Source organism: Bombina bombina, chromosome 1 (assembly GCF_027579735.1).
Source record: "Bombina bombina isolate aBomBom1 chromosome 1, aBomBom1.pri, whole genome shotgun sequence".
Lineage (NCBI taxonomy): Eukaryota > Metazoa > Chordata > Amphibia > Anura > Bombinatoridae > Bombina > Bombina bombina.
The window spans coordinates 1,353,497,339-1,353,523,578 of NC_069499.1; the positions used below are offsets into that span (position 1 = coordinate 1,353,497,339).

General features: G+C 37.3%; 1 pseudogene; it reads right to left on the reverse strand.

Annotated features, from left to right (window-relative positions):
- Positions 1–1,888: 1,888 nt before the first annotated feature.
- Positions 1,889–3,679, reverse strand: LOC128642636 (vacuolar protein sorting-associated protein 4A-like; annotated as a pseudogene).
- Between the last annotated feature and the right edge of the window lie 22,561 nt (positions 3,680–26,240).

Below are 26,240 nucleotides of genomic sequence, written 5' to 3' on the forward strand. Positions count from 1 at the left end.
GATGATTGACCATTTTGGCAATACTGTTAAAAGAAATAGGATTGCTGGCAATAATTGGCTAGGTGGGCCTGGCACACAGCAGGCTGCAAGGCAGGAGGAAAGTGCAATTCACTGGCACCAGCAAACTGAGGATTCGCCACAAATATTACCCAAAATTTAAATTTTTAATTACTAAGAATACTGTGACAACAAATATGATTGGTGTAAATATTTTTCAAGTAGGCCTGGCACACAGGCTTGGAAGGCAGGAGAAAAGTGCAATTCTAGGGCACGAGCAAACTGAGGATTAAGATCAACAATCAAGAATTTTTTAATTTTAATTAGTAACTATACTATGAAAACAATTAGGATTGGTGTAAATAGTTGGCAAGACAGCCTGGCACAAAAGGCTGGCAGGCAGGAGGTAAATGCAATTCAAGGACACTAGGCGACTGAATACTGACAGTCAAAACAGTGATGAATGACAATTTTTGCAATACTGTTAAAAGAAATATGATTGCTGGCAATAATTGGCTAGGTGGGCCTGGCACACAGCAGGCTGCAAGGCAGGAGGAAAGTGCAATTCACTGGCACCAGCAAACTGAGGATTCCCAACAAATATTAACCAAAATTTTAATTTTTAATTAGTAAGAATACTGTGACAACAAATATGATTGGTGTAAATATTTTTCAAGTAGGCCTGGCACACAGGCTTGGAAGGCAGTAGAAAAGTGCAATTCTAGGGCACGAGCAAACTGAGGATTAAGATCAACAATCAGGAATTTTTAAATTTTAATTAGTAACTATACTGTGACAACAATTAGGATTGGTGTAATTAGTTGGCAAGACGGCCTGGCACAAAAGGCTGGCAGGCAGGAGGTAAATGCAATTCAAGGACACTAGGAGACTGATTACTGACTGTCAAAACAGTGATGATTGACAATTTTTGCAATACTGTTAAAAGAAATAGGATTGCTGGCAATAATTGGCTAGGTGGGCCTGGCACACAGCAGGATGCAAGGCAGGAGGAAAGTGCAATTCACTGGCACCAGCAAATTGAGGATTCGCCACAAATATTGCCCAAAATTTAAATTTTTAATTAATAAGAATACTGTGACAACAAATATGATTGGTGTAAATATTTTTCAAGTAGGCCTGGCACACAGGCTTGGAAGGCAGTAGAAAAGTGCAATTCTAGGGCACGAGCAAACTGAGGATTAAGATCAACAATCAAGAATTTTTTAATTTTATTTAGTAACTATACTGTGACAACAATTAGGATTGGTGTAAATAGTTGGCAAGACAGCCTGGCACAAAAGGCTGGCAGGCAAGAGGTAGATGCAATTCAAGGACACTAGGAGACTGAATATTTGCAGTCCAAAAAATTATGATTTTTTTTTTTATTTTTTTATTTTTTTTTGCTGGCAACGTCTTTATTTTGTGTTGGTGATCAATAAAAACAAACAAAAAACAAACACCTGATTTCTGGTATGTAGTGTCACCCAGGTTACTGAAAAAGAACAGTACATTTTCCATGTTGAACTAATCAACACGCCTGAGTGCTTTCCTGCAATAATATGCTACACCTACAATGTCATGTAACAGGACAGCAATGCCAGGGCCATTTCTACATGTGCTTGCCAACCTTTAGCAGGTATACAAAGCACGGTTTGCGTGTGTACACTGTGGGAAATGTTACTACTTTTATTTATAAGAGCAGCTGTTCAGTGGTACCATACAGGCATCATCTCAATAAATAACACGACATAAAATAAAGAGGAGAGAGAAAATGACACCTCATCCCCCCAAGAAAGCTGCTCAATGTCCTGATAATGTCACTTCTGCAGGGCCTTGACAAAGATCTCCTATAGATGCAGCACTTATGTACAAATGAGCACCAGACAGGATGTGGCATCAACTCAAAGAGAAAGGATATATTTACACAGCTGAACATCATCCCATGAATGCAACCAGTACCAGCAAGGGAGTGGCAGAGCAAAGGGGGAGAGTCCCACCCCCACTTTGCAGAGTCAGGGACTAAAAGGGGGAATGGTGTAATGTTAGTTATTTAATAACAAAAATGTCAGTTTTTACTTATCAGGCAGAGGCTTTCCTGATCGTTCTGCAAATGGAAAAGCAGTCACCTGACTTGAGACTTATGACAAATTAATATAAACCTCAGGAACATTAGCTTGTTGATGGGTTGTAGAGCTCAGGCAGCACATGGGGGAGGGATAAAGTCCTGGATATACAGGGGAGATTCTCCAGAGCTGTAAGATTCCTGCTTTCGCTCTCCATGGGGGGCCTTTAGAGATAAGCAAGCAAACACTGTGTCCAAAAGGCATGCCCCCCTTCTTACTGCTTCTCAAGGCTCATCCTTCCTGTCCAAAGTCTTCCGTAAATTTCTTCACCTTTAGAAGATCCTCAGTGTTCACCGTAGGACGTGTGATAGCCAAAGAGCGAAGCATGTCAGACTTGGAGACCACAGGCTCCATCAGTTTGTCACTGGGCACTTCCATGCAGGTCATTTCCTTGCCTCCAGGATCTCCCGGAGAGCAGGGTGTCAGAAGGTCATCTACCATGATTGCAGGATTGCTTCGGGAGGGACCCAGCACCTTTTTGAAGTGTGTAGCAGACTGCACCTTTCGAACAGGCTGCATTAGTGCATCCCGGACAATTATGCTGATGTCCGCACCCGAGTAACCTTCTGTTTTTTTGGCAAGCTCATGCACATCTGCCTCATTCAGACTGTGGGGGGTTTGCCCAGGTGCAACCGAAACATCTGAGCATGAGCAGCTTCCTCAGGCAAGGCGATGTATATACGCTTTTCAAATCGTCTCCGGATGGCAGAGTCCAGCACCCAAGGGATGTTAGTAGCTCCAAGGACAAGGATTCCATCACTGCTATTTCCAACTCCCTGCATCTGCACCAGGAACTCTGTCTTAATTCTGCGAGCTGCTTCACTCTCATTCTCATTTTGAGAGCCACACAGTGAGTCAACCTCATCAATGAAGATAATAGATTGTTTATGCTGCCAAGCCAATTCAAAAAGGTTCTTCACCAGCTTTTCACTCTCGCCCAGCCACTTGGACATAAGGTCTGAGGAGGACACAGAGAAGAATGTGGAGTTGTTTGCTTCTGTAGCTACAGCTTTAGCCAGGTATGACTTCCCAGTTCCAGGAGGTCCAAAGAGTAGGATACCCCGCCATGGTGTGCGTTTCCCTGTGAATAAGTGGGGGAACTTTATAGGCAATATTACAGCCTCTTTCAGAGCTTCCTTCGCACCTTCCAGACCGGCCACATCGTTCCATCGTACATTCGGCTTCTCCATGACAATTGCACCCATCAGCTGCTCCTGCAATTTCTTCTTCTCTGGGTTTTCACCCTCACTGTCACTGTCACTTCCCTTCTCATTCTGCGACTCCTTCACAGGCTTCTTGTTTTGCTTGTCCTTGGTTTTCAGATAATCCTTCAGCTTTTCTGCCCGGTCCAAGTACTGCATGCATTTGGCTCGTATGCTCTCCTTGGCTTTGTCACTGTGAGCTTCATATTTGATTGCATGCAGGAAATACTCCACTGAATGCTGGTACAGCCTCAAGGCTTCCTCATAATTCTTATTCTTATCTTCCTCTGTGGCCTTTGTTACCAGATCAATGGCTTTCTGCAGGGTTGACGTTGTCATCTCATCTCCCGGTTCCGGTAACTCGATTTTTATTTTTTTATATACTGTTACAAGAATTATGATTGGTGCCACTAATTGGCTACTTGGGCCTGGCACACAGGCTGGCAGATATGAGTCGTGGATGGTAGGTAGGGCAGCAATTTAACACAGTATGCTGTGTAAGTGACAAAAACACAGGCCTGATAGAAAATTAAGTTAGATTACACTAGCAAAATATTTTAAAATTTTAGATTTTAATATTAAAATAATGTTAAGAAGTGCAATGCACATATGAGTGGTCGCACTGGCTGGCTGCTACGTAGGGCAGCAATTAACAACAGTATGCTTTGTAAGTCAGATAGACAGTTAGACACAGGCCTGATAGAAAATAAAATTAGATTACACTAGCATAATGATTTAAAGACTTTTTTGGCAATTTAAAGAAAAATGTTAAGCACATAAATATGAGTCGTGGCTGTCTAGCCTTGGAAGGGCAGCTATTAAAAACAGTAGGCTCTGTAAGTCAGATACACACACGCCTGATAGAAAATACTATTAGATTACACTAGAAAAATGATTTAAATTATTTTTTGGGGGGGGGAATTAAAAAAAGGTTAAACACATATGAGTCGTGGCTCATAGACTAGGGAGGGCAGCAAGTAAACACAGTAGGCTCTGTATGTCAGCAAAACACAAAGGCCTGATAGAAAATTATATTAGATTACACTATCAAACATATTTAAAAATGTATTTTTTTAAATTTAAATTAAGGTGAAGAAGATATGAGTGCTGGGTGGATGCCTGGCACAGACCAATTAACCAAAAGACTGAAAAAATGAGGTATATTAATGCTGAGTGAGCCTGACAGACACAGGCCTAATAGTAACTGTAATTAGATTACATTAGCAAAATATTTTTTTTTTTTTTTTTTTTTAATTTAAAATAATGTTATAAACGGATATTAACACTGGTGGTTGGCACAGAGCAATGAACCAGAGTATATGCTGTGTGACACAGGCCTGATAGAAAATGAAAAAAAAATATACTAGCAAAATAATAAAAATTTTTGGTTAGTTAAATTTAAACTAATGTTGTTAGGGAGATATCAGTGGTGGCAGTAATCACAGCAGCATATGCTGTGAGCCTTAAACACACAGCCTGAAAGCCAGGCAAATGCTAATAAAAAAAAAATTGAAAAAAAAAAAAACGGCACGAAATATAGCCCTAAAAAGGGCTTTTTGGGGTGCTGTGCTTGCAGCAGAGATGAGTGGAGTCCTTCTGGACTGTAAATACACTAGCCTAGCTATGTTTTTCCTATTAATGTCAGGAGCAAAAACACAACACGTCCTCTCATTAAGAAAGCAAGGTCGTTATGAGTCTAAAATGGCGGATTCCGAGTAGCTGGGAGGGTCTGTGAGGGAGTGTCTGATGTTGATTGGCTCTAATGTGTCAGACGGCTGTGACATAAAGGGTCAAAGTTTCCTCAATGATGACACATAGGGGCGGATCGAACATCGCCATGTGTTCGCCCACAAACGCGAACGCGAACAAGCTATGTTCGCTGTGAACTGTTCGCGGGCGAACAGTTCGGGACATCACTATTTATGGACAGATATAAGATAAAGAAGCTAGTATATGTACACAATATGATACAGTAATAAGATCTGATTATACCTACAAGCTCAACCCATTTTATTAGGTTGTGGCTTCAAAACAATAAAGCAGAGCTTTAATATACACAAATAAACCTTAAAAAGCTAATTTTCATACATTTTTTACTCTGCAGTTGGTAAAAAAAGCAATTGTAAACACATTAAGGGAAAAACTATTTTACAGTATACTGTCCCTTTAAACTGATTACACACAGTGGGGATACTGGAGCCACTTTTTACGTATTTGTCTCAAAGGGAATAGCCTACCATAGTCCCCTAGAAACTATCCTGAATACCTAAATAAATATCTAGCTATCTTATAATATGTTGTCTATGTCTAATCTCCATCTATTGGGCATTACATATCTCATTTTAGCCCACACTCATTGAGTCAAACAAAAGACCTGAGAATGATTTACTGAATCATTTCCAGCTTTATCTTATATTTTACTTATGATCATACTTTGCCTACTATAATTACATGCATTTAGCATATAGACATGTCCCTCTCATTAGGAACTCAATACTATCTGCCTATCTACTTATTTGCCTATTATTTATATCAGCAAATAGAACGCCTGCTCCCCCCCCCCCCTTCCCAACTTAAGGTAGCTCTTGTCTCCTGATCTTTCCCAACTTTATACCTAATACCCAACACTATACAATATTATATAGTCTCCATAACGCATTGTATATTATAGAAAATGAGGTCCCAGTTACATAGACATAGCATTATTTAGGATCATCCATCATCGTACCTTTCTTAAAACCTACTCATGTAACACACTCCACCAGCTGGTTTCACCATAGCACTACGGCAAATATTTGATTTTCCATGTATTTTATAAATTCTTATTGCTCACAATTTATATGTTAATGGAAGTGCAACTCTCATGGATGATTTAACAGCAATTGTTATTTTGGAATGTTAAAGTCTTATAATTTCTTGTATCTTGTAAACCTCAATAAAAAATGTTATTTAAAAAAAAAAAAGATAGGATACGCAATTGACGTAAGGGGATTTGCGGTAGCCTCGAGTTGTGGAAGAAAAGTGAGCGGTGAGCCTGTACCTGTCAGACTCGTAATACCAGCGGGCGTTAAAAAGCAGCGTTGGGACCTCTCAACGCTGCTTTTTAAGGCTAACGCCAAACTTGTAATCTAGGCGCTTGTAAATTAACTCTTGTTTACTGTGATTGTTTTTGAATAGCCAAACCCCACTCACAACATGCCTTATTTGGAGGATCCATCTCGGCTTTAATCTACACCTGACAAGGCTAGCCTCTGACCAATATGTTAGTATAATGGATTGTTTTGCAATTGTTATATGCTGAAGCCAGTTAGGGAAATGTGTAGCAGGATCAGTGTTGAGAAGTCTGCAGTGTGCTTTTCCAACTCTGAGAATTGGAAAATCCACAATTTTAAGAGATAAAATAAATATTGAACATATATTGCAAAGTTATATTTATTACATATAACTAAACATGTTATATACAAATTTCAAAGTGTTTACTGTAAATGGCAAGCAAGGTAGCTGGAACAAGAGGCACTACACAACAGAAGGAAACTGTTGCATATCACTAAGGCAGGATTATAAACAGGAATTCAGAAAGAAAAGAAGAGTTAAACAGTAACCTGAAGTAAGGCTAGAGCAGGCAGGGCCATACACAGTTCTTCAGGAATAGTAATGATCCAAAAGCAAGTCGGGGCTATGCACTGAATCAAATAAAAATTATTATCATATCCAGATAGCAGACTGACTGAATATGATGGGCAGTTGTAAAATCCACTCCACAAGGCAAAAACACAAAATTACATGCAGATTCAGAATCAGTACCAGTAATCTAGAAAACATGGTGTGACTAACAACTAACTTATAGCAATAAAGCTTGGTAAAAAAAAGTGCTACCATAACAGCTGCTAATAAATGGATGATAAGTCCCACTGAAATATTTTTCAAAATCTTGCAATGAAAAATGAAAGAAGAAAATGCTCATTAGTGCATTTCTAAAATTCAAATAATCCTGCCTAAGAGTACAGGCAGTTCATAGGCAGCTGCATATTCTGCATAATGACTGATGTGGCCTCAATTTTTAAATAAAATTAAAAATAATACATTGTTGAAAATAAATTAATATTAAAAATGTTTGATTTGTTCAAGAAAGCAAAATAGCATCAAATACACATCTTAAAATTGGTGATTCCCTCTTCTGCTCATCTCGTCAAGCAATACAGAAATGCTTACACAAGATCTGAAAAGTCAGGAAGCAACTGCTTACAATTAATAGCAACACTGAAAAACTGCATTGATTTATGGATTAAAATTTTGGATCTCTAACATGGTCACAATAGATACTAGGGCTGTCGCTATGAAGGGACAGTCTACTCAAAAATGTTTATTGTTTAAAAAGATAGATAATCCCTTTATTACCCATTCCCCATTCCCCATTTGTTTATATTGGTTATATTAATAGGTTAGGGAAAGGGAGGCTAGTAAGGCCTAATTATATCTTTACCTTGGACTATATGGCAACGCCCAGGTGATACAAAACCTTATATGAAGGAAAAAATTCAAATGTGCAGACCCTTAAATTATTTAATTATTCAATATGAAAAAGGGAGATTATACAGCAACCGCAATTAGATTGCTATAAATATAGACAGGGATTTCAGCACATATTTTTTAGTATAAGTTGCTCAGCAAAATTCTCAGCTCCGCAAATAGCGGTAAATGAAGTCTAAACTCGTTCACCACATTCCCATATGTCACCCAGATAATATAAATATCAAAGTAACCAACCAGTGAAAAGACACATGAACCAATGAATCAGGAAACGTAGTAGGACAAATGCATTAGCACAGATTTCGCTGTGTAAATTTATTGTAAATCACACAGAGCAAGACAATAAAGCTGTAAAACTGTGAACTGTCTGCACTGACAACACCTCCACTAGCGGGTGGTTACGTATAAGCGTAAAATCTGCCACCATAGTGATCATTGAGGATCTATGTCAGGACAACTCTTGTATAAATAAGGGCAACAAACAAATTACACTTAAAGACAGAATAAAGTGTTATGTGTATCGCTTAAATAATGTGCACATTACCTAAATTTGGCCAAATTGTGCATAAACCTCAAATAATTTAGAAGAGAACAGTATAGTCTGTAGGGGGCCAATAGGACAACTCCAGTAACAGCGGGCACCACCAATGATGTGAAAGGTATCTGGTGTCATGTTATAATGTATCTGGATCTATGTCTTTTAACCCCAGTATATACAGACTAACTGTAAATATAAACATTGAGCAATATACATATGCTAATTTATACAATGATTTTCCAAAGACAAGAAAAAGCTATAGGGATAGGAAATAACAACTCCAGTATTCAGCGGGCACCACCAATAATTAAAGGTATCCGGGTGTCATGAATATAGTTTTTCTGGATCTATGTTAGAACTACCCCAAAGCAAATCTTTTTCGTCTTTCATAGTTGCATATACACTAATATTGTTAAATCAAGAACATATTAAATTTGATACATAAGATACAAGATGAAAATGAAGAAATTGCACACAGGTTGTTATTGTAGCGGTATAGGGAGATCACCCCAAAAAACAACAACAAATAAAAGTTTGTCCCGTTACTTGGAGCCGTGTGTGCAAATGGTGCATCGAAACACCCTCTGGTATCCGATATATGACAAGCTGCAATGTCAGATTATATAGGCTCAGTTAGTTATACAAACGTGTGTTAGCTTCCAATAGTAGAATTTCCAATTGGTTTCTGTGTGAGAGTAAGCATTTGTTCACCATCATGCTGAGTTTAGCACAGCGTGGACGCCACAGCGATCTGTCCTTCATGCACGTCCATCTCCACTTCCTACGTCACTGCCGACGTACGTTTCACCCCCCACGTGACAGCCAGGGGTTTCCTCAGGGCAAAAGCGGATGCTGATTCTAGGAGCAGCCGCATTATAACCATCCTTCTTTAAGCTCATAGGAGGATATAGAAAATAGTAATAGCCAATAGTGAACCTTTAATGAGCCGCAGCCCTTTTGTATATATAGAGGAGGAGTCGGTGAATTCAAATACAGTGATATATTTGGTAAAGCAACTAAAAAGAACCTATAATTAAAATGAAAATAAAAAAATGAAAATCAAATTTCCAAGATTCTTTACAGGAGTTGTTGCAATATATATTAAATTAAAACATTTTTCGTCCAGACCTACAAGTTTTATTACATCAGGACGACTTCAGTGCAAACATATAGTTAATCCATTGATTCATGTGTTTCACGGGTATAAAACCAGTATTACTAAATTTACTTATTTGTTTTAAAGACATAGCTCAGGTGCTACAGATTACTTCCGCAGTTTTTAAGAGCAAATATAAGTTATAAGAACTACACTTTTGCAGAAAGTAATTATTATTAATTGTCCTTAAAAGCAAATGGCAGATTGAACAAAAAAAAAAAACACAAAAACTTTTCCACATGAAAATATGCTACATAATGGAAATTATGATAATGTGTTTATGGTCATTAGGTAAAATAGAGGTTAATGTCGGCATAGTAATAAAGAGTATACCAAAGTATACTTTTATTTGAGGAATGCAGCGAATTCAAATTTTTCATTTAGCCCTTTGGGCATTAAGGTCTGTAACTTGTACATCCATTCAGTTTCCTTTTTAAGTAATATATTGTCGATGTCTCCTCCTCTACCAAGAAGAGAACATTGTTCAATACCTGTTACTCTTAGGTCTAAGGGGTTACACTTATGGTGTTTCATGAAATGGAGTGCCACTCCACTTCTGATTTCACCGTCTTCTGCTGCCTTGATATCGTCTCTGTGCTCAGAGACCCTATCTTTCAACATTTGTCTCGTTTTTCCCACATAGAAAGTCGGGCAGCAGCAGGAAAGTAAATAGATTACATTTTCTGTCTTGCAATTAATAAATTGCTTTATAGGGTAAATGATAGAATTAGTAGCAAATGTTTTAGTGCGTACACTAAATTTACATAACACACAATGTTCACATTTGAAACATCCTTTTATTTTTCTATGTTCTTCTAGCCAGTCTTTTTCTCTAGGACTTTTTACGAAGTGACTCCTGACTAGTTTGTCCTTAAGATTTGGAGCCCTCCTGGGAACCAGAGAGGGTTTATCCCCAACAATTTTTCTGATTGTCTCATCAGCTTTAAGAAACTGCCATTTTTCATTCAGGATAGTGCAGATTTTTTCCCAATGACAATTAAATTGGGTAACAAAACGCACTTTTGACTCTTCGATTTTCTGATTGGGCTTATAGAGGAGAATATCTCTATCTGTTCTCCTGGCTCTATTTCGCGCATATCTCAGATTTCGTTTAGAGTACCCTCTATTCTCAAATCTGTTAAACATTTCAATCACATGTGCATCAAATTTGTTTAAGCTCGAGCAATTTCGCCTAAGGCGTAAAAATTGTCCCACAGGGATACCCCGTATTAGGGATTTTGGATGATGGCTAGATGCTTCTAAGATGTTGTTAGTGGCAGTAGCCTTACGAAAAATTTCCGTGGCTAGATTTTTCCCTTCTTTCCTAATTTTTCCATCTAGGAAAGTGAGTTCATTAGCATCAAAATCGAAAGTTAAAAGGATGTTGTAGCTATTTTTATTTAGCACTTTTACAAAATCTTTCAGGGATTCATCCGTCCCCCTCCAAAGGAGGAAGACGTCGTCCACGTACCGTAACCAGATGAGAACATGTTCATCAATCCAGTTTTGTAGTTCATTGAATACTGTTTGTGTTTCCCATAAGCCCAGATGGAGGCAAGCATAGGATGGGGCACATGTTTCCCCCATTGCTGTGCCTCTAATTTGCTTATAGAACTTTTTATCAAACGTAAATACGTTATTTTTTAACACAAACTCAAGCAGAGTCAATACAAACTCAGTGTGTTTTTGGTATGCTGGGCCTCTACTTTCTAGAAAAAAATCTCACCGCTCCCAACCCCACATCGTGTGGGATTGAAGAGTAGAGACCTTCTACATCCAAAGAAACCAGGAGTGTGTCCTGCTCTACTTCTAGACCATCCAGTTTCCTAAGAAGGTCACTGGTGTCCTTAACATAGGAGGTAAGGGTCAGTAAAAAAGGTTTTAGGAGCTGGTCAACGTAGTTTCCCAGGTTCTCAGTAATACTCCCAATACCTGAGATAATGGGTCTCCCAGGTGGTTCACGTAAGTTTTTATGCAGTTTGGGAATACAGTAAAAAACTGGAACTCTGGGAAACTTCGTATACAGGTATCCCCATTCGCTTTTACTTATTATGCCTGTTACAAACTGCTATTTGTAACTGGCCCTTTAAATGGGAAATTGCCCTGCTTCCCTGGATTTTGGAGAAGCCTATTTGCCAGCCTCCTTCCTCATGACTATGGCCCCTGGAAGATTGTGCCCCTGAAAACATATTAACTTTTATTGGGTGTGTATGGCCCTTTAAGAACCGTCTGGGGACATATTGTGACTTTGGTGAACAATGCCCCTTTAAGACTATGTCCCCAGACCTGTAAAATAACTTGTCCCTGGCTTTCTCCCACTTGGTTCAGTAAATAGGGCTTACTGAACCAAAGTACCACACAGGCAGAGTGTTCCACAGAAAGGGAGCACTGTTACAAAAACATTAGGCCTAGATTTGGAGTTTGGCGTTAGCCATGAAAACCAGCGTTAGAGGCCCCTAACGCTGGTTTCTTACGGACTCCGGTATTTAGAGTTCATTTACCGACACTCAAAAAACACTCAAATTTCTACCGACAGCTCAGACCCAGGAGTTAACATCTACCGACAAAATAAACATTCACGAATCACAAAACAAATATTACACAAAGTACACTTACACTCATACAAACACTACACTATATTTATTTTTCAGATTTATTAATTTTTCATCAAAATACAAAGGATCAAAGTTGCGAGATCTCGGGTGTTTGAAAAAAAACAACACAAATCCATTTTCCCATTGACTTACATTGACACACGGGAAAAGACCCTCATATACCTACATCTAACTAATAAGCTTATCACAAATATACACTCATCGATGCATACAAACAATATACACCACATGACATACAAAAAAAAGTTATTTATTACAAAAACAACACGATTTAGTTACTTTTTCACACAAGCTCATGACGTCACTCACTTTACGAGGAAAACCAGTCTTTGAAAAAAAATTTTACCAAATTTTAGAGCCTCCATTGACTTCTATGGGGAAGACGTGCTCGTGCACGCGAAACACACATTTCCCTAACGCACGCAAATAGCGTAGACCGAAAAACTCCAAATACCAGTGCTAGAAAATACATGCTTTTATGCGTTAGACCCAGCTATGATAAATAGATCAAGAAATGACTATTTCTATATGGTGGACTTATGGATTGTACTTATTGAATATTCACAACACCATTAAATTGTTTCAGACTTTTATATTACATCAACTACAAATCAACATCACTAGTAACAAACTTTTTTGTTCAAAATATTACATTTAAACGGACACAAAAATAAATTAAACTTTTCAGGATTCACAAACAGTACACAATGGGAAACACTTCTCATTTACCTTTATTATTGCATTTCATTTATTCAACTCATATGCTTGCAGCAACAGCATATCTACATAGGCTTAACACATGATCAGTCATGGATGCACATACATTACTTTTACCATTCACTCATACATGTGCATTCAAATGATGGGGGAAAAACACATTACATTCTCTATAGGAATCACAAAACAGAACATATGGATTTTACTGTACTTTTAACATCATGATTCCATCACAATAAACCATTAGGAATTACGTACAAGAAGAGCATCATTACACCAGATTACAGATGTCACTTTATGGGAAGGAACAACAATGCCAGACCGCTATATAGAAGTCAGCATATGTGGGACACAATCACAATATATACGTACATGTACATAACACGCATCACCCATCACGCAACCACAAAGCACACATTTAGATTTTATTCAGCACACAATAACAATGTAGCACAATACAACAACACAATGAGGATTTCTGAACTGCATAGGCAGGTTAATAATATCATGACGTCATTAGAAGATTCAACCATACACATCACAGATTCACGACTGTACCGCCCCTTTCGGAACTTTAACACTCAATACTACAATACAACATATACGTAAATAACAGTTTGAAACAGCATTATTAGGGAGATTTGAATGGGACAATTAATAAATATTGTCAGATCGCAAATCACTTATATATATAATACTACAGATGACAGCCGGAAGTTATTCAGTATTAGTGCCATTTGAATGGGACGCATACAATATTGACAGCTCGGCAATCACTTATATATATAATACTACAGATGACAGCCGGAAGTTATTCAGCATTAGTGCGATTTGAAATGGACGCATACAATATTGACAGCTCGGCAATCACTTATATATACAATACTACAGATGGCAGACGGGAAGTTCAGAATTCTTATTGCGATTTGAAAGGGACGCATACAATATTGACATCTCGGCAATCACTTATATATACAATACTACAGATGGCAGACGGGAAGTTCGGAATTATTATTGCGATTTTCAAGGGACGCGTACAATATTGACATCTCGGCAATCACTTATATATACAATACTACAGATGACAGCCGGAAGTTATTCAGTATTAGTGCCATTTTAAATGGACGAGTACAATATTGACAGCTCGGCAATCACTTATATATACAATACTACAGATGACAGCCGGAAGTTCTTCAGTATTAGTGCGATTTTAATGGGACGCATACAATATTGACATCTCAGCAATCACTTATATATACAATACTACAGATGGCAGACGGGAAGTTCGGAATTATTATTGCGATTTGAAAGGGACGCATACAATATTGACAGCTCGGCAATCACTTATATATACAATACTACAGATGGCAGATGTTACTTTATCGTTTACAAACAATGTTGCAGCAACATTGATCGATCACATTCGATGCACATTATACACAACTATGCACTTTCATTCATGTTAGCCTGGACGTGTGCTTGTTACTATAAGATCGCGTTTAAGAAATATTGATTACGCATATGATCAAACATTGCAAACATGCACTGTATGTGTGATATTTGACACTTTCACATTGAGATTCATTGTTGGAAAACAACATTTCAGCAAACACCAAAAAAACACCCACTGTGAAAGCATTCGCGCCGCTCACATACAAACAAGTGAATACAATCAGCAACCATTACAAACTCAATACCATTGGACTAATTGTACTATAAATCCACCAAACAACATGGCCAAAGCATCACTTGTGATCCACATCAGATCAAGTGCATACCTTGTTACGCTGTTTTGAAAGATGGATGACGATGACATGGTAGACACTGCTGGTGCTGCTATTGGCGAACTAGCTGTTGATCGAATCAGGCAGCCTCGGCGGCTCAGACTGAGACGAAGGGGTCGTCTGGTTCGAGGTCCTCCTGTCTACAGGGTGAGACCCACCTTGGAAAACATGAGCGACTTTGAGGTTTATGATAAGTATCGGCTCAATCGCGAACAGCTCATTGGCCTTTACGATCTTCTTAAACCTCATTTGGAGCCACGCATAAGAATAAGGACTGCTGTTCCCGCCATGAGTAAGATGTTAAGCTGTCTATACGTCCTGGCCTCCGGGAGTTTTCAATCCGGAGAACTGTACATGCATGGCCTGGCTCAAGGTACATTCTCTGTGGTGTTTGATAACTTTCTGGATGCCATGGTACGTATCAGTAAGCAATACATAGGATTCCCACAGAATGATGGTGATTGGAGGCGCCTGAAGCGGGAATTCTTTGATATTGCTCAATTGCCCAATGTCTTGGGAGCCATAGATTGTACCCACATTGCGCTGCGTGCTCCAATTGATGACTTGCCCTTCAGAAATCGCAAACATTTTCATAGCCTCAACGTGCAGTATGTTTGTGACGCACAGATGAGGATTATGCATGTGTGTGCAAATTTTGGAGGGGCTAGTCATGATGCCCGCATCCTCTCTCTGTCGTCCCTGTGGAGACCGTTTGAGGAAAGACAAATGCACCCTGGTTATCTCGTTGGTGAGTATTTGTGCACAACATGGTTAATTAGTTTGACAATTGCCACTGTAGTTTTAAAATGTTAGCGTAATGTTCAGCTATCGGATGCAATTTAACCATTAATTTTATTTTCCCGCTAATGTCTACTTTTAGTTCAATGCAGATATGTAGCATGTCTTACCTTAAATGCTCAGATAGAGAATGCAATGTAACCATTTAATTTGCATTTTACACAAGGTTTGGTTTAGGAGAAATACGCATATGTAGCATGTCTTAGCTGAAATGGCAAGATATTAGCTAATGCAATTTAACCATGTCATTGTCTCTTTCCGCTAATGTCTACTTTTAGTTCAATGCAGATATGTAGCATGTCTTACCTTAAATGCTTAGATAGAGAATGCAATGTAACCATTTAGTTTGCATTTTACACAAGGTTTGGTTTAGGAGAAATACGCATATGTAGCATGTCTTAGCTGAAATGGGAAGATATTAGCTAATGCAATTTAACCATGTCATTGTCTCTTTCCGCTAATGTCTACTTTTAGTTCAATGCAGATATGTAGCATGTCTTACCTTAAATGCTCAGATAGAGAATGCAATGTAACCATTTAGTTTGCATTTTACACAAGGTCTGGTTTAGGAGAAATACGCATATGTAGCATGTCTTAGCTGAAATGGGAAGATAGAGAATAAGAATAAGAACTAGATTATTCTTTTCAAAAATAAACATTTGTTAGTGGATTATCGTGTACAAAAACTTTTATTGGAATCAAAATAATATTTTGAGGATTCAGTTTGAATTATGTTCTGTTCATAATTTATAGGTGATTCTGGGTACATGAGCCGGCCTTGGCTTATTACCCCCTTGCGTAGCCCGACTGATGTGTCTGAGGAGCGCTACAATAGGGCTCATAAGAGAACCAGGGCGGTGGTTGAACGAATGTTCGGGCTCCTGAAGATGAGGTTCAGGTGCCTTGACCGGTCAGGAGGAGCCCTCCAGTACAACCCAAAAAAGGTGGCTAAGATCGTTGTAGCCTGTAGTGTCCTGCATAATATTGCACAGCGGGCTGGGATGCTGCAGGGCGTCCAGGCGCAACGAAACCTCCTCAGAGATGAGGAGGATGATCCTGTTCTAGAGGGGCCATTCCAATGTCAGAGCAGACATCATCAACCGCCACTTTAGACGGTAAATAATAGAAGTTAGACTGGAGTATTGTCAATAGATGTGAACTCTAGGGAAATGACAAGTAGAGAATTGCGCAAACAGGTTAGGATTGTTCATCAAATGCTAAAAATTTGTTTCATTTATTAATATAGGTGATGCTCTGGGCATTGGGTCCTGTAGCAAGTCTTTGCCACCTGGTTTTTAAAGAGGACAGCAGCTGGTAAGTATAAATGTATGGACTGTTGCTGGCATGAATTGTACACAAATACATCATATGGCATACATTTTCTAAACTAGTATTTAGTTTACACATTACTTAAAATGTACATACTCAGAAAGGGATCCTCTAGCATAACTATCCTCTAGCATGACTATGGTTCAATGTCACACATTAGAGGTTCGTTCTGCTCAATATGACTCATCTTAACACTTGATAGAACATAACACAAGATGCTACACACGCTTAGTAAGCTAGTGACAGAAATTTATTCTGAAATGGGGGCTGGTAGAGGGGTACAGAACTGATTCACACACTTGTAGTAATTTTTATTAAACTTTTTCTGCCATTAGGGAGCTGACTTAATCTAAAGACTGAAAGGGAAGAATTAGAAGCCTGACAGTGAAGATTGCCCAGACTGACAGTGGAAAAAGCCAAGATTGAAATTGAAGTATACCAATGGGATCATGTCTGGCATTATCTTTCCAATCTGCTGACCTTGAAAACCATACAAAGACATGTTCACATGGTAAGTGCCAACTATTTGATAGAATAAGGCTGTGGAGGCATCCTATTGGAGACACTTAGATTATTTTCTAATTTTTAGATGGTATTTCACAGTCCTCTATTTTTGAAATGATGAATAAGACACCTATTGAAGATCAACTGTTTACCCCTGAATTGACTTTCAAAGACCATGCATTATCCAGGTTGGTGTACCAATGCATGCTAGTTAAGAATCACAGGAAGAATGTTGAATATTAGTAGCTTACATACATTAGTCATATTTAGTTCATAATTAGATATTTAGGGATCACAATCAGACACCTAGATGATTTTACTTTTTTAGATGGTATTTCAGTCCTCTATTTTATGAACTGATGAATCAGACACCTATTGAAGATCAACTGTTTACCCCTGAATTGACTTTCAAAGACCATGCATTATCCAGGTTGGTGTACCAATGCATGCTAGTTAAGAATCACAGGAAGAATGTTGAATATTAGTAGCTTACATACATTAGTCATATTTAGTTCATAATTAGATATTTAGGGATCACAATCAGACACTTAGATGATTTTACTTTTTTAGATGGTATTTCAGTCCTCTATTTTATGAACTGATGAATCAGACACCTATTGAAGATCAACTGTTTACCCCTGAATTGACTTTCAAAGACCATGCATTATCCAGGTTGGTGTACCAATGCATGCTAGTTAAGAATCACAGGAAGAATGTTGAATATTAGTAGCTTACATACATTAGTCATATTTAGTTCATAATAAGATATTTAGGGATCACAATCAGACACTTAGATGATTTTACTTTTTTAGATGGTATTTCAGTCCTCTATTTTATGAACTGATGAATCAGACACCTATTGAAGATCAACTGTTTACCCCTGAATTGACTTTCAAAGACCATGCATTATCCAGGTTGGTGTACCAATGCATGCTAGTTAAGAATCACAGGAAGAATGTTGAATATTAGTAGCTTACATACATTAGTCATATTTAGTTCATAATTAGATATTTAGGGATCACAATCAGACACTTAGATGATTTTACCTTTTTAGATGGTATTTCAGTCCTCTATTTTATGAACTGATGAATCAGACACCTATTGAAGATCAACTGTTTACCCCTGAATTGACTTTCAAAGACCATGCATTATCCAGGTTGGTGTACCAATGCATGCTAGTTAAGAATCACAGGAAGAATGTTGAATATTAGTAGCTTACATACATTAGTCATACTTATTTCATAATTAGATATTTAGGGATCACAATCAGAAAAAGGAATACATATTATAGTTGATATAGAGGTATTTGAATGGACATGAAATATTACATTTATGTTCAGCATACATATATATTATTGAAATGTGATATACATTATTATGTATAATTAGAAATTCAGATATTTACATTTAATTTTTTTTTTTTTTTTTTTTTTTTTTAATATAATTTTTTATTGAAGTTAAAGTATAGATTAACAAACAAGCTTCGCCATGAGGCCAAGATTACATCAGAGTAAATAATACATTGTCTATAATTTGACATTATTGGAATAAGAAAAACAAGATACACAGGTAACAGTATAATTACATATCGAAACGTTATCTGAAGATAGACAATAAGTTTAGGCGAAGTGAGATATAACTTCGTTTTATGTTATATTATTGATAAATGATCTCCACAGAACTATAGAAAATAATCAATAAAGTATCAGAGTCTGAGATATCAGGCTGTGGAGATCTATCATATGTATCAGCCACTCTTGGGCTGAGATATATAGGGGGGGGGGGGAGATATTCAGCGGGTAAGCACCGCTATACATAAGAGGTAAACAGTGTAGGGGGGGGGAGGGCGGAGCCTTATATAAGTATGAGAAGTTTAGAGTATGTGCTAGGAGTTTAGGAATGTTCAAGTGGAAGGGTCCCCGCTCTGTCTAGGGAAGATTATATCTAGTAAATCATAGAGCAGATTAGGGTATACTCTGTCATTAAGCTTCCCCTCTGTTAATATGGTTGTACCTATAGGGTAGAAGAAAGTTAGTTAGCAGAGGGACATTATCAGGGCTTAGGATGGCTTAACATTGTCATCACGGCAAGACGTGAACTATGGACAAGGGGGTTAAAAAAAATAGGTTGGTTTTGACCATCGTGAAGTTCTATAAGAGCGGGGAAGTTAGAAAATGTGGATCAGGACTTAAAATGGCTTAGCATTGACATCACCATAATATTTGTGAGCTATGGGACAGAAGGTTAGGGGATTATGTTGGTTATAACCAGAAGGAAACTTAGGAAACTGTCCAGAAGGGACTGGGGATACGTTCAGGCGTCTGTCTAAGCTCAGGCTGGATGGCTGGGGCTCTGTGTCTGAGAGAGCTGTCATAAACATTGTAAGGGTCATATATAAATACACAGCGAATATATGCCACAGTTAAAGTATCTACGCTCTCAGGGGAGTACAATTATTAATATATAAATAAATATAAAAAAAAAACGGTTTGTACAGATATACAATTCTCTGCATGCTCTAAATGATTGAGTAAGATATAGTTTCCCTACACATATCTATATATTTGCCCAAAAAATAAACATTATCTGATATAGTGTGTCTCTAAAGAATGCCTCTATTCTGTCAGTAGAGGCAGGCTTGCCTGAAACAATATTTCTATGAATTGCTCCAGTTATTTGGGCATCAAAATGTTAGTTCTAGTGGTATTTAAGGATCTTCCCCAGTACAACAGTATCTTCAGGCAATAGCCATGTGTCACTAGGGGGTAAGCTTAATTATGATACAGTAGTTATACCTATATGTGGGAGTTAACACTTTTAACTAAATCTTTGTATTTATATAAAAGTAGCTTCAAAACATTTTAGCTTAGAGATAAAGAGTTCTCTGTCTGAGCAGCAGAGTAAATTCCAGAACAGACCACATACATGGAGCCTAACATAAAGCAGATATATTAAATCGTTATGCCCAGGAGTATTGGTAATCATCCCTTCTATAGTATAGTTACAGGTTTAGACAAAAAAATTGCCTCATTAGAACAACTATAGCCTAAAGAGGCTAATCAAACTGACAGAAATGTTATAAGATGTGAATTATGCCAATACCGTAACTCCTCTTCTACTGATATTATTGCGTTCTACATAAAATATATGGGGAAAGCATGTAAGGGGGAGGTGTAGTTAAGACAGTATATTTAACCTATAATTACTGCAATTGAACAGTCTCAGTGAAAGCAGGTGAAATTTGACCAGGGAAACATTATAATCCTGGTATAAGTATACATGTAGCATAAGTGTGAATACAGATAACTGCCATCATCTTAGATAGCTCTAAACTCCAAAATGCTGAAAGATAAAAACTTAATCCTAACTGATGTTATGAGAGGAGTTAAACTCAATCTTACTGCAGTAGTATTAAGCAATATGCGATAGAAAAGACTGTAGGCTAACAACATAGATGACAAGTTTTACACGCAGTATATAGGCTATTAAAGTTAAACAAAAATAAAACTTGGTGATAACTGAATGAAAAGAAACTGTCCGTATCAAACTACTAATGAGAGGGTTGCCAGGGCACACATTGCTTCTAAAAATGGTAAGGTAACTTAAGTACTTTTGCAGCTAGCCACTAGTCCATTACCCAACACCAACTTTCTGAGGGACCTGAAGATCCTGCGGGGAAAAGTCTATTCCGGTAGCATGACATATATAGACAGGGACCCTTGATGCCCTCCTGATGCTCCAAATAGCCTGGTGATTTAAAAGGCGAAGATTCTTCATTAAAATGTGGAGGGACACCACAAGGCTTCTTAGTTGCTGCTCTTTGCGCAGCTGTGGCGTGAGAGCAAGGCTCCTAAACTGTGGATCCCCATAGCGAGCAGTCAGAGTTCTTAGAGCGGAGTCTAAATGGAATTTCCCATCGACCGGCCGTGTCAGCCCAACACCGTCGGGCAGGATGTCAGCAGTTGGAGGTGCGCAGAGTAAAGCGTCAGAATGCTCACATAACTGCCCCAAGTCCTCAGGCAAGGAATCGGCAACGCAATCTCCCACCTCATGTTGAAGATCCGTTACATCGGACATGCTGCTCCGTGCCTCTCTTCTCAGATGCTGGTAAGGTTCTAGTGCGTCTGTCCCGCTTGAGACCTCCAGCCTATTGCTAGTTGCCGGTATCGGAGTCGGATCCTTAACCGCTCTCAGCTCAGAAATTAGTTCCTGCTGGTGGTCATCCAGTGCCGACATTAGGTTACGCAGCATGTCTGCAATGCTCCCCTCCATATTTGAAGTGATGGTTATGGTAGATGTGCTGTGCTTCTGGAGATGCTCTGCCGCTATTTCAGCTTCTCTCTTTTAGCTTCCTACTAGTAGTTCTAATAAAGCTGGGAGTAGTAGGTTGGAGATCGCTAACACTCTGCGATATGCAGTAATATGCAGAGGGCCCCGAAAATGGCGGCTGGGCCTATTCATACGGAGTAGTTAGCTTCCTGGCCAATGTTATATGTCAGCTGTCTATCAACTGTTGTACAATTAGAAGGTTATCCTGCAGTCCCAGGTATAGACAAATGCAAACTTAGCACTTTCGGTAGTATATTATACCCTTTTAATTTCTCAATAATCAGGAGCTCTCATGCCACACGTCTCACTCCTTCAGCTGCTGGCTCCGCCCCCCTACATTTAATTTTTATTACACAATATAATGATGTATGTTTATTTTATTTATTTTTAAATTTAATTAATAAATATCTTGATAAAATGTTGAACAAAGTTAGAGCATAGACACAAGATGATTGTAAATGTATTTTATGAATATTTGACAACGTGTGTATTAACTTTGTTAAAAAAAATAATTTTAATTTCAGATTGTCATCTGATGACTTCCAGGAATATTTATTTATTTATTTTTTCCAGAAACTTTTAATTTTTTAAATGGTAATAATAAACATTTTATTATTAAATACACTCTTTTGAACAGATTATAATAAATATCCATATAATCTGTCAATAAAAAACAATTTGACTCCCATGACTGGTAGTTGGCTATTTGACAAGCACATGCATAAGATCAAATAATGCATTAATTTTAGAAAATCCACTGATTCAGAGAATATTAAATTAAACTATCTTTTTTAAATTAATTGGGGAGTGAGATCCATCGATGCTTTTCTTTTGAAATTCTTAGATGTTAAAATAATTTCGGATATGTAGTCAAAATTTGACATAAATTATTTTGTTTCACTTTTAAGAAGGGGAAGTGGTTCAATTACATTAAAGTGACAGTGTTGTTGAATGTAAAATTAATTTTATAAGATCTTGTATCTTCCTTAGGTATCTCAAAACATTATTTTCTAAAATTTTTTAATTTTTACATTTATAAATGGTAGGTCATTTAACTTCATATTTTTCACAAGCTAGTTATTGGATGCCAGGTTAATAGATTTAATTTTCTAGTGGAGTCATTTAACTATAGTTATTAATATTATGTAGTTTTTAAAATCTTACCTCTTGGGTTAGACATCACATATCTATATATAATTTTCATTCCCCTTTAGTTTATTTTGACAATGTTAAATCAACATTCCAAATGTTTTGGTCCTTAAAGGGACATTCACAAAGTATATTGTGTATTGATTTTTTAAAAATTCATAAAAGAATTTAAACATATTTAGAAAGTACTATAGAATTACATTCAGTTTTTAAATATACTTCGAAAAAGATACATCAATGCACATATCTTAGTCAATTACATAAGGCATATATGTGCAACCAACAATCAGCATCAAAATAGCCTATGTAGATATGTATTTAATCCAAGAATATATATAATTACAATCTAATGATTGAATACCAAAACATATTAAGTTGTTCAAATATTATAATCTTATCCAAAATACATACATAACATATAGCTTAATGTCCCTCTAAGCTGAAGACTCCTAAATACATCCTTTACAATATATATTTCAGTCAGTGTGTAAAACAATCCAGAAGTTAATCTAAATATGCTTTACTCATATGTTATACTAATTTAGCAAAAGGAAGGTGCCTAGGTTTCTGATATTTCAAGCATTATTGTGAAATGTCTCTTTAAAGGGACATGAACTCAAAATATACTTAAAGGGAGACAGTTAAAAAATTAATGATTTATACATTCTGAATGAGTATTCTATTTTAAGCAACTTTAAAAATTGTCTCATATTATGAATGTTCTTTGTGATGTTGCTATCATTACTTTAAAAATAAGGCATTAAATAGATAATTTATTTGCTTCAGTACTCTGGACAGAACTTGTTTTTTTTGGTTGGATTAATTTATCCAACAATCATCAAGGACAACCCAGGTTTTTTGCAACAATTGTCCGTAATCTAAAATATCATTATTGATTTGCAAAGAAAGATAACAAGATAATTCTTAACATTTGAGAATTGGATTAAATTATAAAGTTGCTTAACATTTCATGCTCAATCTGAATCACGAACGCTAAATTTGTTTGGACAGTGTCCCTTTAAGAGATTTAAAGAGTGTATTTACTTCTCTTCTTATCTTGACATACTTTGCTTGAAAAGCATATTGAGATAGGCTCAGTAGATGAAGATTGGTGGATGCACAGAGATGCCTTATGTGATTGGCTCAACCATGTGCATTTAAATTTCTTCTGTTGAGGATATCTAAATACTAAGATAAATTGAGTTACATTTTAAAGTCTAAACAATTTTCTATCTCTACAGATCTTTTGATACAATTGTTTGTTTGTAATGTCTATTTAAAAATAAAGACGCCATTGCACAATAACATATATGAGCACTTCAGACAAATACAAGCTCGAGGTTTATTTACTAATAACAAACAAACCTGTAGTTTAACATTTATAAACAGATTATCCAAGTTACTGACATTATAACCTGAATTTGAACATTCAGAAATATTGCATGGGAAACGCATCTTGAAACACCAGATTAGCATCTTTAAACATTAGAGTCTAATGTCACGCAATAGCACACAATCAATGTGCATTATGAAATACATTTAATAGAGCAATATCAATACTTCACAATAAGTAAAGAAATGGATTTTATGAACAATAAAGACATACAATATTAAATGTGTATTTGTATTAAAGAAACAGACCGTTATTAAACCGAAAAATGTATACAACATTTAATAATGTGACAGTGATTTTAAATATAATTTTATCATTAATATTTAACGGATCACGGATATTAAATCTGCGTCACACATATCCGCATGACAGGCCCATGAGTTACAAATAAGTCTACATGAAAAATGAAGTTACAGCAACACCAGGAGGTATGTGTATGGAAGTTACTAAGATATGAAACATTAAGGTACGGCCAATCAGAGTTCATCACACAAACACAACTTGAGTCAGGATGGTCTCACAGACATTCTAACAATATTTCAAACTTTTATCCAATCAAATGTACAGATAACTTGTCCCATGGTGCATATCATGTTTACTTCACCATATAAAAGTCCATTACACGTTGCCATCCTTGTCAGTTCTCTAATGCCTGCAGGCAATATATATTATTATTATTATAATTATTATTATACAACCCAGCAGGCATGAAACCTCCCAGGTTCACCAAGCAGGAGAGCGCTGCACTGGTCCACGCCGTCAAGGACTTTTATCCCCAGCTGTTTGGGAACAAGAGGAGGTCGACAGATGCGCCTGTTAAGAAGGCCCTCTGGGAGTCTATCACCAATGTGGTTAAATTGGTGTGTGACGTCCAGAGGAGCCAGGATCAAATCATGAGGAGATTCGGAGATATGAGGTTGCGCTTAACAAAAAAAGTCAACCTCATAAGGGACTGGGTACAAGCCCGTAAAAGAGGGGGCCAAAGAAAGGCCCCGCGGAAACTATACCTACTCCCTTATGAGGTGACTTTATGCGAGCTCCTCAATCTCCGGGTCCCCAAAAGATTTAGATCCTCGCCATCCTCGGCCTCCTCTTCTTCCCTCCCAGCTGCGGGATCTGAAAGTCCTGACGCGGGGGCCAGGGCAGCTGCTTCTCCGTCCGGTGGCCTGGGAGGAGATGATGGAGAATCTGAACCAGGTAACTATCCAACTTCATATAATATCTTAATATTTGAATTTTTTTTAAAAAATGTGTATATAGTCAGATACTAAACCTATACAGATCTCACAACATACACTACATATGATGTTTAGATATCTGATTTTAGATTAGTGACACATGAAATAGGAATGATGTTTCTTGCGCTCTACAGAATATGTGTCACAGAGCGAAAATGGAATTGCACATACACGTTAACATGGGTTTGATGTAAGTGGCATTGCTTTATACATGTTGGTCAAATGACGGATGCGTAATTCCGCTTGGAATCATTGCGCAATGATCACGAAAATGGAATTGCGCATACATGTTAACATGGGTTTGCTGTAAGTGGCATTGCTTTATACATGTTGGTCAAATGACGGATGCGTAATTCCGCTTGGAATCATTGCGCAATGATCGTGAAAATGGAATTGCGCATACACGTTAACATGGGTTTGCTTTAAGTGGCATTGCTTTATACATGTTGGTCAAATGACGGATGCGTAATTCCGCTTGGAATCATTGCGCAATGATCGCGAAAATGGAATTGCGCATACACGTTAACATGGGTTTGCTGTAAGTGGCATTGCTTTACACATGTTGGTCAAAATGAAATGAGAATTATTATATATGTGAAGAATACAGTATTCTTATTTTCAATATTATACATAATAAAAAAAGAAAAAAGCAGAATCCAAAAAAATTATAACATATGACCATCAATTGATGAGAATGAAATAACACAAAAAAATAATTTAAGCTACAGTAAATAACACAACTGATTGAAAATAAGAGTACAGGATATATTTATCATGAATTTAATTGAGGAAACAATTAACTCATGGGACTACCAAAGGATTAATAGTTTTTAATTGA